The following is a 14,987-nucleotide window of genomic DNA, read 5'->3' on the forward strand; positions in this document are numbered from 1 at the left end:
AGGTGTAACATAAACTCTATCTAATCCCTAATTAAAAGTACACGCATAAGTTTGGTTTAAGGTTCCATTATTCTTCGATACTATTTAGAGACTTCATTACGGTTTGATAATTTTAATGAGGATAGTTATAAAGACGGTAAAATATGGAATTATTAATTCAATGTGTTGCTGTAAAAACCTAGACTGATAGATAGAGCCAGAAAGAAAATATCGGTACTTATAAAGTATGCAACTGTGCAATGTATCGCGTCGTTAACTTCCATAAAATACGAGACGTAGTTACTGTACATTGTAGATTAACAAAAAACTAAATATTAATTTAGTATAATAACGTAAAGTTTGAAATCGCTGCATAATTTATAAAGGTCTATCTCGCTAAAAACAAAAAAAATGCAAATAAAAAACTAAAGGTAGGTAAGGTAGTTGCCTATTTATATTATATAAGGATCCAAAATAAAAGCTCGTTAGTTCATTACTTTCAAGGCATACATAACATACTGAAAATAAAACATTCGGAATGTCCATGCGTTCGCTCCAAATGCAATCACAAGGACCTAAAAATAAATAGTTATCCATTTATGCCCGGTTCCTATATTTGAAAAACGATCCGTTTTAGTTACGAATAGTAGTATAATTAACCAAGCGTAAGCGAAAATCGTTCCTATAAAAAACGTCTCGTTAAGCAACTTACCGACGGCTTCCTACTGACGGATGGGAGGGTTACTATTAACGAACGGTAAGCTTATTGTATGGAGAAGACAGTTTATCGCGTTCCTATAAATATTTTTAATGTCATTATGCTGTCAAAGTTACTATTCGTATAGCATTTTGTTTACCCGTCGATTTCGGGCGGTTAAATTCTTACTATTTCATTGTTTCCGCTTCAATATCGAAATGTGGAGTTCAGATAGTGATAGAGAAGTGTTTAATATTATATCGAATTTCGGAAGAAGATAGTGGGCATGAAAGAGTATATATTATAGAGAAGGAGTGGATTTTTTTGCGACCCTGGATTCTCACGAATTTCAATTGAGATTTCGACTTGATAAAGAATCTGTTGAACAATTACTTCTTGAAATTTATCCAGACGTACGAATAAAAGGAGCCAGGTTAGTTTAATGGAGGCATTAATATTATACCAAACACGTCTAACCTTATTACATACCTAATTTATGTTGTCATTTCAGGAATCATGGGGTATCTCCATAACATCAATTACTGTTGACGCTGAGGTTCTATGCTTTAGGCACAATATCGATATCAGTGGCAGACCTATTTCCCTTGGTCACGGCATCACGCGTGAACGGGTGGACCAATTTCGATAATTATTTTTTTATAATGTTCCTTGAAGTACGAGGATGGTTATTATGGAAAGAAAACATAAACATGTACCAAGGGCGAAGCCGGGGCGGACCACTAGTATATATATATGTCTATGTTTGCAATGTAGAAATCAATTTTTTAAACATTGTATTGTAAATAATAAAAATTAAAAAATAAATAAAAGTACATAATAAAATGGAATAAAAGTTTTATTTCTTTATTACAGTTTAATTTTACATAGTAATATGTAAATACATAATATATGCCAAAGAACTGTCCTGTGATTCTTACCCGACAACCCTCCATCGATTATCATCTTCTATATTATCTCTGAACTAAATACATTTTTTACATAAGATTTACATTTAGCACTAACAAATTCTTTTTCTACCGTGTGTCTAGATATATTGCTTAATAATATACAAAAATTAATTAGTTATTGTGTGTTCAGTATTTCAAGGGCGAAGCCGGGGCGGACCACTAGTATATATATATGTATGTCTATGTTTGCAATGTAGAAATCAATTTTTTAAACATTGTATTGTAAATAATAAAAAATAAATAAAAGTACATAATAAAATGGAATAAAAGTTTTATTTCTTTATTACAGTTTAATTTTATATAATAATATGTAACTACATTATATATGCCAAAGAACTGTCCTGTGATTCTTACACGACAACCCTCCATCGATTATCATATTCTATATTATATTCCTTAACGCTGTAATAGGCTCTCTGAACTAAATACATTTTTTACATAAGATTTACATTTAGCACTACCTAACAAATTCTTTTTCTACCGTGTGTCTAGATATATTGCTTAATAATATACAAAAATTAATTAGTTATTGTGTGTTCAGTATTTCAATTATTGTGTGTTCAGTATTTCAATTATTTCTTCATAATATTTGTCCATCATCCTTATTATGTTTGAATTTTTTGGTTGAAAATAAAAAGTTTTCCTGGTAGGTATTTGACCAATTTTTGCATTAAATGTGTTGGTCAACGAAGTCCAACATTCATCCTTTAATTTATTCGTAGAAGCATTAGTCTCCTTACTGGTTATAATAATTGAGCAATCTCGTCTTTACTCATAGCCTTCTTCGATTTCTGTAACAGAAATATATGTTTGACTTTAAAAGTGTCCGAAGCAAAAAGTAAGCGGCAGACGATTTTAAAGAAGAAATATAAAGGCGTACTTACCGGCGTAATATCCATTTTTAATAAATATATAGGTAAACAGTGGTCGTTGTATTGTTATTCTTTAATTATAAAACTTGACAATGAATCATCAATCAACAATGAATGACAATAATTTGACAACTGACAAGCAATGCACGCATGCGCGAGAAAAACGTTCCGTTTTTGCTTTCTGTGTAACGCATTAGGTTGTTTAGAAGGAAAATTATCACGCAGATGTCTACAAATATATAGTTCTTTAGTATTAGTTCTTTATTAATAAGAAACTTTATTCTTAAAGTTTATAATTCGGCTGTATATTTAACTTATTTTGTCCTGAATTTTGTGTTATTTTAATTTCAATTTGGCTTATAACGAAACGCACATCTGTGAGTGAAGAGGGCTCGGTATTTTTATGACCAACGGATGTCCGTCGATAGCACGTCAAGAAATAAAATTGTGGAACGGTATTAACGACTCGTAGTTAGTTCTAGAAAAACGGATAGTAGCTTTGATACTATGACGATCCGTTGAATATAGGAACCGGGCATTAGCTGTTTCTTCCATTACCCAACTACCCATCAAGCTAGAATGTAGGACGTAATCGGAGAACTTTCTAATATCACTTTTCAATAAAACATTGCTATAAAATTCGTACATAAAGTTGATGGAATGATCTCGAATATTTAGGCTGGTTGCAGAGCTTGACCGACCATAAGTGCGTACGGCAGTCGCGCTTGTCAGATGTATGGAAATTCATAAAACCGTTCATAGCTACACCGACCATACGCACGCGTATTGTCATGCGTATTAGTGTCATAGTCATACACATTGTTGATGCGTATCTTCAGGACCGACGGTACGCACTGATGGTCGTTCAAGCTCTGCAACCAGCCTTATGAGCAGACGTTGACCGATAATGTTTTTACGTTTGACCCATATAGTAGTGAAACATTTTGTCATAATCATATAGGTTTACAACCGATACTCGATGCTTTTGATTTTATCTCAACTGTTTTAAAGCACTTTGAAATTACACCTGTATAAAAAATACACAACATTGCTAGGCTAGTTTTAGACGAACAACAATAAATCAAAATTTTATCTTGACTTTAAGTTATAAGTTATTTAAACTGAAAAAATAGGATTAAAACATAATTATGTCTAACTATTGCTATTCGTCTTATCAGAAAACCATAAAACATCTGTAGGTACAATTAATTAACTGCAAAAATATACTTTCAGGATGCAGCATCGAATCATATCGAATGTAAAAAACTTTAACTTTTTTCCTTCAAGATTTTAAGTAGGTAGATAACTACGCGCTATGTCAAAATGAAAAACTACATTTACTTAATCTATTTTAATAATTTTATCACTAGTTAGTAGAAATCTACGAAATAGAACATTCGGGAAAACAACTAAAGACAAACAAACAAAAACACAGGAAGGATTTTTCTTTAAACTAAGTCGTAGGTACAATGTTTTTACTACGTTCCGCAAGACATAAAACTGGATTCGCACTTATTTGCCTCATTTTAACTTCTTATCAGTTCCAAAATTCAAATTAGGCGATAAATTTCGTATACATTTGTATGAATTTTTTTTTCTGTGTGGGCGCGTCTAGCCCATTGACCTATAGAAGGAAAGGTTCTAGAAAATAATACATTCTTCTTTTACCTTTTTCAAAAATATGTAAATACTGAAGGTACTAGGAACGTTTAAGGTACTTACCAGGATGAATACTATTTTATGTTAGTTATATTGTCCTTGTTAATTTTAATAATTGTATCTCTGTTATAGTACCTAATAATTATTAACTATTACATATTTGTAATTAATAAATCGCAGATTGCTCTACATGACTTATTCAAAATCTCTATTAAATGAAAAGTAAATAATAGGAGGATAGTTACGGTTATCATCATACTTCGATTAGGTAAAACACAAAGGTAATGAATATTAAAATTGTTTTGGAAGAAAACTTTATCAGTAGGTACGAAATTGTTCGCGTTCAGATAATATACAAACAATTATTTCGATAACTGAAATGTTTTTTTTAAATAGTTATTAATTACGTAATTTTGTATATTGTATACTGAAAATGTAAAAACAAGTTTTTTAAATATTAAATAAATCTCCTCGCACTTCCGCAATTCTTCGCAATTCCGATCCGCGCGAATTTAGAAATATAAAAAGCCTAACAAAAGCCGGACAGGCCGGACGCCGCTTATTTTGGCCGGACAGGCAATCAAAAGCCTGACCGTGTTCGGCTAAAGCCGGACGCCTGGCAACCCTTTATCCATCTATTGTGTGCACCATCTTTTCCTTCGTTATAGTGTTACAATGTCGACATTACCTACTTAACTAATATAACAATATGTTTAAATGCCAACTTATATACCTACTAGTTAATGGTTCTATCAGATAGAGTATGTATAAATATATGCGCATATAGTAATGTTGTTATATAAATATATAAATTAAATATTTTATCGATCATATTCGCCTCAAACAAACCCAGTGCATAAATAGCTAGATAATTATCATATTGTGCAGCGAGTTCGCGAGTTAGCATTATAATAACGAGACCAAGAGAAACAATACCAAGGTTACGTTATCAGAATATCATATCAGACGGATCACATGTTCCGTATCTTATCTGTGGTGAAATTCATACTTTTACATCGTTGTTTACGTTGCATAGAAGTGAATGTTCACCGGATTTAAATGCAGTTTTTGATAAACGATTTCTAGAAAATGTATTATATCGTTCTTATTTCTATTACTTTGACTGTATGGAATATGGATTTCAGAAGTAGGTTTAGAAATCCTTACAGTAATAACTATTCTAATTGCGAGAATGTATTTTTTTTAGTTTGTACGTTTGCAACGGAGCGGTTTTATTGATATGCCTAATTTTGGTCTAGAGATAGGAGCCATTTACCGGTGGGATATCTCATTTCTATGATGGCAATTTCCGTTAAAAAAGGGGGGGGGAAGCCGCGGGCCGTAAGCTAATTATTAATATCTTGCAGTTTTACTTGATAAACGACGAAGAAGTTAATTTCTTTCTCAATCGTATTTAAGCCATTTTGAGTAGACTATTTTATAACAATTATTTCTTAAAACTTCAACACTAACTAAGCACTATTCAAGTTGTAGACATAACAAAAACAAAGGCGTTAATTTCCACATTCAATACTTAAACTTTTCGTTTAAAAGAATCGTTAGTTTAATTAACCTCATAAACGGATTATCAAACACTGAAATAATTTTTCAAATCGGACCGTCTTCAGCTTTACAATAATATTAGATCGGTAAATATAGTAACATATTTTATATTGTAGAAGTCAAACATACATGATACAATGAAAGCAAAGGAGCCGATACGAATCGGATGTCGGTCACTGTCGGCCGGCGAAAGTTTGCAGGGGCGAAAGTAACGGAACGAGTTGTTCCTCCCTTGCCTTAGATCCTGCGGTCTTGCTTGTTATTGACGAAGCATATATAAAAATATAGAAATATGTAATAACTATATAAAATATCTTCTAAAAGTTTATTTGTAATGTAGGTAGTTACAATTTATATAACTACTTCTGTAGGTACAGACAAAAAAGGTGCTATGTAGTGCTACAAAATAGCGTGTATCAATATATTTCTTATATTTATTTCTGATCTACTACTAAAAAAATACCTATAGATTTAATGAAAAAAAATGCCCTCCTTGCTAACCCTGCCTCAGCCTGAGTAAGTGTTTTTATAATTATGTACAAGTGCAAAATATCCAAACGAACAAATAAAGTCGATTCCGCCATTCATGCTGATAAGTGGTGTAACACAACTTTCTTTGATAAACATCTAATATAAAGATTTGATAAAAACCTGCTTCCATTTGTTGTACAAACTAAGCTGGGAATAAAGACAATGAATTCACTTGAATTTATTACAAAAATACAGCATATCTCAAGAGTTATTCATATACTTTGTATTGAAAGTTAAATTCTTCCCACGGTAACAGAAATTTCATTAATTTCACTGCCGCTCATATCAAAGCCATTTTAGTTTAAAATATGTTGGTGTTAAAAACAATTATACTTAATTGTGCTGACCCGCTGAAGATTTAAAGATAATACACAACATAAGGATAACAATTTACTTAAAATGAATGATTTAATTTTAATATGAAATGCAATGCAAGAAAACCCTAAAAGAAAAATTCCAAATCGAAAATAATGTTTGTGTTTACCTAAATTAAAATTGTGAGCAAAATTTAAAAAGTGTAACGGTACAACTTTTAAATACACAATTCTAATTTAAAACTCAGGTTATCTTATTTTACCTAGCAAAAATATGGAGTTCAATGAGTCATGAAATGAAAGTATGAAAATGAGTGTTGAGGACTGAGATAGTAATATAAATATTAAATATAAATAATAGCTAGCTTTCCGCCTGCGGCTTCGCCCGCGTTTTCAAAGAAAAACCCGCATAGTTCCCTTTCCCGCGGGATTTCCTGGATAAAACCTAGCCTATATTACTCATGGATAATGTAGCTTTCGAATGGTGAAAGAATTTCTGAATGAGCCTATTCATTACAACCAAACAAACAAACAAACAAAAAGTTTTCCTCTTTATAATACTATAGTGTAGATTAACTTGACTGCCACAGAAGGAGATTTCTATTTAGCAAGTGTATACATATGTACAATTTGTATATTGTACATGTACATACGTCATGGTCATATCATAGATTTGCCCACTTCATGAAATGCTTGATAATTGCATGAAATTTATCAAGATGGCTACATATATATGTATATAATATTATGTTGGCATGCCCTGGAGCTAAAAAGGCTTGTTGTAATTTTATCATTTTTTATAGTAGTGGTGAATATATAGATTTGTTCTAGTCGGGTTGGAATAGACTGGATACATCAAAGTATTATAAAAAACGACGTGTGGCACTCGGGGACTGCCGCGGTAAAGCTATTGCATGCTATGCCTTCAAGCCACGCCTGCGTGCCCGTCCCCGTGGGGGGGGAGCGTGAGGTTTTTTCGTTACGGAATTTCTCGATTCGGTCCCCGCGCTCAAGGCCCGCGATAGAATCTATGCAATAGCTTAAAATAGTCTGTTGTTTGGTACTATCTGCGGTTGATAAACCGTTCGCCAAAGCTAAATATAAAATTTCGCAATTACAGAACTGTGATAAATTAAAATTGATTGAGCTATACTATTTTTATACCCCTAATGTTGGTCTGATGGCTAGTTTTTCTGTACTATCAACAGCCGCTAAATGTATGTCCGCTATCATATCTATTTTCATTTTAATAACATAATTGTTGCTGTTTCCTTTTGTGACTCACATAATTGTTAAAATAAGAACAAGTATAACATTATATGACTCAAGTATATAGAAGGTAATTAATTTAAATGACTTAATGATATGACCATTTTGAAAACATATCAAAATTATTTTAATGTTTTAACTTAAAAAGCTAATTTTTATTACTTGTTAATGGCCGTTGGAAAACTAGCCTTCTTGGGTTATGAACATTTTACAATGATAGTGAGAAAGTTAAAAAATTCAATAAAAAAAACTTCCATAAATCTAATCATTGACTTGTGAATATTGCTGCTAAATAGCGGGACTGTATCTAAAAATAATAATAAAATAAAATAAAAAGCCCGTTTTATTTCCAATCCACAAGAAAAAGTTATGATACATGTAGTTTACATACTTAAAGCTAACTATTTTACATATTTAAATTACACTATTTTTTTTCACTTAAATTTTAATACTTAATTTATTTTTCTTCCATTTTTTTTTTCATTTTTTGACGTTACATCCAGTACCAGTACCATTGATTGGAACCCCTTCTCGGGTATAGGCCTCCTCCAGCTTTTTCCAGGTATCTCTGTCCTTTGCCTTTTTTCTCCATTCGTTCCCTGCTATATTTTTTATATCTTCTATCCACCTTTTTTTAGGGCGTCCTACATTTCTTTTTCCCTTCGGCCCTTTCCATATAGTTGTCTCCAGTGTCCATCTTTTGTCCGAGCATCTTGCTATATGTCCCGCCCATTGCCATTTCTGTTTTAGTGCAAATTGTAAAGCGTCAATGATTTTTGTCTTTCGTCTTATTTTTTCACTTTTTACTTTTTGTATTTTTCTTATTTTAAGTATACTCCTTTCCATTGCTTTCTGGCAAGCTACTATTTTACTTTTTATTTTGGAGCTGTATGTCCACGTTTGGCAACCATATGTAAGGGTAGGTAAGACACATGTGTCCAATACAACTTTTTTTAGATGAAGGGGAAATTCGCCTTTTAAAATTTCCTTTAAGGACCAGAACTTTTTCCAACTTATATTAGTTCGCCGCACTACCTCTAGTTCTTCGCTTTTGTCTTTGAAGGATAGTTGTTTGCCTAGGTAGATGTAATTGCTGACATATTCAAGTGGCTTCCCATTTAGGAATATAGCATGTCTGTGGCTGTTCGTCAGTATTTTTGTTTTGTCCTCGTTCATTTTAAGACCTACTCTAGCGGGACTGTATCTATACTAATATTATAAAGCTGAAGAGTTTGTTTGTTTGTTTGAACGCGCTAATCTCGGGAACTACTGGTCCGATTTGAAAAATTCTTTCGGTGTTAGATAGCCCATTTATCGAGGAAGGCTATAGGCTATATATCATCACACTAAGACCAACAAGAGTGGAGCAATGCGGGTGAAACCGAGGGGAACAGCTAGTTTATAATAATATTGTAATGTTTTGTAATAATAATCTATTGTTACAATTTTCTCAGTTGAGGAAAAGTAAACTTGCAATTTTGTGTTTTGTTTTTGAAAAGCAGTGAGAATTAATAACAATGTTTTGCAATTTACAATTCTAATATCAACTAATCTAATACCTATTAATTTAAAACACTGAAATTTGTATGAGAAATAGTTGTATCTGTTTACTTAATAATTTTACCTTGAATTCAAAGAATGTTTATGGAAAATTTTGATTTTAGCTACCTATAATATCTTTGAAATAAATTAAGTATAAGGATATTATCACTTTTATGCAGTAACTATATTGACAATTCTTAAGTTTTGTGAAAGTGAGATAACCATAAGAAACATTGTTTCTGCAGTCTATACGATCTTTACAAACAATAGTTGTTATGCTTGGCAGAAAAACTGATGGACAGAATGTGCCGTTAGTGGATAGATAATTTATTTTTTATCTTTATTACCTACACCTTACCTTACCTGTCCTTTCCCAGCTAAGTTAATGTCTAAATTATCTACAATACTTGTCAATCAGTAACAATTAATTTTTATAACTATTTAAATAGTGATACACAAAAATTAAAACTTTGGCAACCCATACAGAATATATAAAATTATCATCAATATTTATGATTGTTAAAAGAAATAAAGCAAAATGTGTTATCAACTTCTTAGTACATTGATAGTCTAAATGACCTCTAAAGTACAGTTGGTTGCACAATGGCATATTTTTAACACTAAAGAAAAAAAATTATACCTATAAATAAAATTATAAATGTATGATTGGTGGTATGAAGATGTGGGGAGGGCAATTTATGGCGTATCTCAGTTTTCAATAAATGACAACAAATTGAATTAAAATTTCTAATCAACTTGTATTTCTTGTTTCAAAAAGCCGTTTTCTATTACACGAGTGCGAGTCAGTAATCTCTGTCATGTCTACAGGACTGGTTAAAATATAATATTCTTTACATTCATGCATATGTAAAGGCTAAAGATAAGGTGTTATTGTAAGAAATCTAATGTACTTGTAAACATAGGTACCTTTAAGCAATCATTGCCAACATGAAAGTTTTGCACGTACATAGTAATACGTAAATCACTGAAACACTTATAATAAACACTATTTCTTTGTCACAATCTACACGATATACACTGATTTTAGCTTGACCTGAACAAAACTTAGAAAATTCCACACCGATATTATTCACAAGAACACAAATACTGCTCCGTGGAAACTACTTGCGAAACGATATGTCAATCTACGTCAAATTATTAAGAATTTATTATCTTAAAGCAATATTCACAACGTGCAACGTATGCACAGGTATAACACTTTTAGCTGCCAACAGTGTACTTTATTACTTTTACTTTGTATTGTCACCTTTTCGATTTTATCAATCTGTAAATAAAAATAGTATGCAATTCGACACACTACTGCGTTACGACCTATCGACAACTGGCAAATTTTAACAAGTGTCAAGTAGGTACCGTAGAACAAGTAGATAATACAGAGCACTTACGACAAAACAGATTATACTAAACGTTTGACAGTTTTAAATTTTTGACACAATATTTTATATATATTTTTAAATCTTTCATTCTCCTATTACTAATAAAAATCAAAGACATTTTTAAAGGGCACTTTTTACAAAACACCTTTTATCTTTTATCAATTAAAATTAATGACAGATATATAGCGAATTTGTTAAATTGCAGATAGCAACACCTACACACAAGAACTAATACTTGTTGCCAGAAACATATTCTTTTTTTTTCATAAATATTTTGTACTAGCTTCCGCCCACGACTTTGTACGTGCATCCCCGTTTTTCCCCGTTCCCGCAAGAATTCCGGGAAAGCCTTTCTTAGCGGATGCCTACGTCCTGCATGCCAAATTTCAGCCCGATACGTCCAGTGTTTTGGGCTGTGCGTTGATAGATCACTATATCAGTCACCTTTGAGTTTTATATATATAGAAAGTATATAGATTAATTATATTATTATCAGTTACCACCATTCTAAGATCACCATACGCTTACCATTCGCATCTAGACACCCTTCAAATATCGGCGGTAGGATTACCCCACCAATCCCACCATAATATAATTAGGTACTTACTCTATGTGTAGGATAAAGGATTAATAGGGAAATGATGTTCAAGGTGACGGCCGCGGCACGGCAATCCACTGTCTCAACAAACCTTTTCATTTCTTTGTTTTTATAAATTGTTCATTTTGCTTTACAAATATATTATTTACTACCTATAGTATTATACTACTTTTTGGTATTAATAGCAAGGCACATTTATGTATACCATATCTCAGCAAATCTGATAGACAATATAACATATCAATAATTAATAATGTAATAGTATATGTATAATTATATGTTAGTCTTTCTGTAGAACGGACCATTGAACTGTCCTGTGTTGAACTGGAGCGTTACATTATTGTTTGCGTTTATAGACCCCCTTCCAGTGACTTTAATATGTTTGAGACAGTCATGGAAGAAATATTAAAGCGTTTAAGTAGGAGTAAAAAAAAAGTTATAGTATGTGGTGATTTTAATATTGATGTACTTTTACAAACACAAACGGCAACACGAATTGTTAATTTGTTTCAGTCATTTAACCTGTATAAACTTTTTAATGAACCCACACGAATTACACCTACTTCTGCAACCTGTATTGATAATATATACTGCGACTGCATCTGTTTAGAGAAAAATATTCTCAATACACTCACTTCGGATCACTGTGGCCAGAAAGTAGTTTTTGAATGGGATTGCTTACCTGAATTTAAAAGAACTAATGTTAGGCCTATAACTAAAAAAGGCATTAATAAATTTAGAGATAATATTAATAAAAACCTGCCCGTACTGAATGATCAATCCTGTCATAATAATCCTTGTGAAATGTTTAAAAATCTTTTTAATTTAGTTCATAGTGAATTTGAAAAAATATTTAAAGTTAAATCTTTAAATATTACCAAGGATTTACCATTTAGTAAATGGGCGACACCTAGCATACATAGGTGTAGGATTGTTCTTTATGAGTTATATGGTATGAAGCAATATAATAAAGATCCATCTTTTCTTAGTTATGTTAGAAATTACTCAAAAACTTTTAAAATTGTTTGTTTTACTGCGAAGCGTTTGTATATCAGGGATAAAATACGCGACTCGGATAATAAAGTTAAAACAGTTTGGTCTATTATTAATGGTGAAATGGGTAAAAGCAAATCAAGTAATACCATAAAACTTGTAAATAATGGCATGGTTATTGACAAAAATGCTGATGTTGCGCTTGCTTTTGAAGATTTCTTTAGTAGTGTCCCTGCTAGCATTACTAATAATTTAAATTCGTCTTCAATACTTGCAGAGACCTTTTTGAGGGACCATGTTGCGGGGTGCAGTACATTATTTGAATTGCGTCACGTAACTGCTAATGATATTGTTACAGCATTTAAGACACTTAATTTAAAAAATACTTGTGATCTTTGGGGAATGTCCGTAAATTTAGTTAATAATATAATAGAAAATATTGCAAACAATTTAGCTTTCATATTTAATAGGTGTTGTGACTATGGTACATTTCCTAATTTACTAAAGTTTAGTAAAGTTATACCTCTATTTAAAAAAGGTGATCAAGAAGACTGTAACAACTATAGACCTATCTCGATTTTACCAACATTAAGTAAAGTTTTTGAAAAGTTAATATTAAACCAATTGACTAGTCACTTTGTTTCTAATAATTTGCTGCACACCAAACAGTTTGGTTTCACAAAGGGGCGCTCAACCACAGATGCTGGAGTTGCACTACTAACACATATATATAAGGCATGGGAAAACTCAAAAAATGCTTTGGGGATATTTTGTGACCTCTCCAAGGCATTTGACTGCGTTGAACATTGTACTTTATTGCGTAAACTTAATCACTATGGGATTAAAGGACAAGCTCAGAACCTCATAGCCTCATACCTTCATGATAGGATACAAACTGTAGTTGTTAATGGAGAACGTTCTAGCGGTGCGTCAATTAACATTGGTGTTCCACAAGGATCTATTTTAGGACCCTTCTTGTTCTTGGTATATATCAATGATCTACCTTATTATTTACAGGATAGGTGTGAAATAGTTCTGTTTGCAGATGATACCTCATTAATATTCAATGTGGATAGGCATGACCCAAATGTTGACGAAGTGAACAGTACTCTTTTACACATATCCGACTGGTTTACTGCTAATAATTTATTATTAAATGCCAAAAAAACAACTTGTGTTGAATTTTTACTACCTAACGTTAAAAAGTTGAGCAGAAATATTACCTTGAACGGGGAGGTATTACACCCTACAGAATCGACTGTATTTCTTGGGTTAACATTGGACGAGAAACTACAGTGGGGAGCCCATGTCAACACCGCTGCAGGTAAGCTCAGTTCAGCAGCATATGCAGTCCGAAAGGTAAGGCATCTCACCGATGAAGATACAGCTAGATTGGTTTATTTCAGCTACTTTCATAGTATTATGTCCTATGGAATTCTACTATGGGGCAGGGCAGCAGATATAGAAACTATATTTATCTTACAGAAAAGAGCCATTCGCTCTATATATAATTTACGTGCTCGGGACTCACTAAGAGATCTCTTTAAGAATACTGGTATACTTACTCTACCATCACAGTATATATTTAATAATATTTTGCATGTACACAAAAACGCCGACTTACACACAAGAGTAGGAGATAGACACTGTTATGGCACAAGGAACAGAAATAGAATTGAAATGCCATTTTTCCGATTAGCTAAAGTTAAAAATTCATTTATGGGTCAAGGTATACGCTTTTACAATAGAATTCCTCATAATATTAGAGAGTTTAGTAGTTCTAAATTTAAAACTTATATAAAAAATGTACTAGTTCAGAGAGCGTACTACAGTATTCAGGAATATATGGACGATAAAAACCCATGGAGGGTTGTCGCGTAAAAACCACAGGACAGTTCTTTGTATATTATGATATATTATGTATTTAGATATAAGTTACATATTATGTAATATCGACATGATTTTAAAAGAGCAACTATGGAGTTTCTTGCCGATTCTTCTCCATAGATCACTGCTTTCCGAATCGGTGGTAAATGTTAAATAATTATGTAATGACGATTCGAAAGTGCTACTAAATAGTAGTCTAATTGAATAAATGAATGTTTGAGTTTGAGTTTGAGTTTGAGTTTGAATATCAAGGTAATACCAATTCATTAATCTTTAATCAAGTGTTGCCGTCCATCGAAATTACTTCACACAGGCGAATAGTTAAGAGTTAAATTGGGACTCTATTATTAAGAAAAATATAATATCTACTAGAGAAATGACTCACAGAAACATTGAGATAATATTACTACTACGTATGGAGGAGACACCACGAACAAAATCTGTGCGCCATTTTTTTGCTCTAACTAAGTTTTAAAAATTATTATTATCTAGTTAAGTACTTACCGATGAAAGTTATTCCTTTGCACTTTTCCGTATTATTTGTGCAATATCGTAACACACACGAAGGCATATTTGATGCGTTTCACTTTAAAACAAATAAAAAATGAGCGTTCAGTTACGTCATATGGCGTATGTTGAGCGGAACATAAGTGATGTAGGCGGTGTCGTCTCCATGCGTATATCTCAATGCACAGAAAAAACTTATCAACGTCGAGGA

General features: G+C 32.2%; 1 protein-coding gene across 1 annotated transcript in view; it reads right to left on the minus strand.

Annotated features, from left to right (window-relative positions):
• The window catches only part of LOC123694479, a 98,845-nt gene extending 88,120 nt beyond the window's left edge, over positions 1-10,725 (minus strand). The window contains exon 1 of the mRNA XM_045639927.1: positions 10,322-10,725. The gene's annotated coding sequence lies outside the window, so the exon portion shown is untranslated. The remainder of the gene's footprint in view (positions 1-10,321) is intronic.
• Positions 10,726-14,987: the final 4,262 nt, after the last annotated feature.

This window comes from Colias croceus, chromosome 9 (genome assembly GCF_905220415.1).
Source record: "Colias croceus chromosome 9, ilColCroc2.1".
Taxonomy (NCBI): Eukaryota; Metazoa; Arthropoda; class Insecta; order Lepidoptera; family Pieridae; genus Colias; species Colias croceus.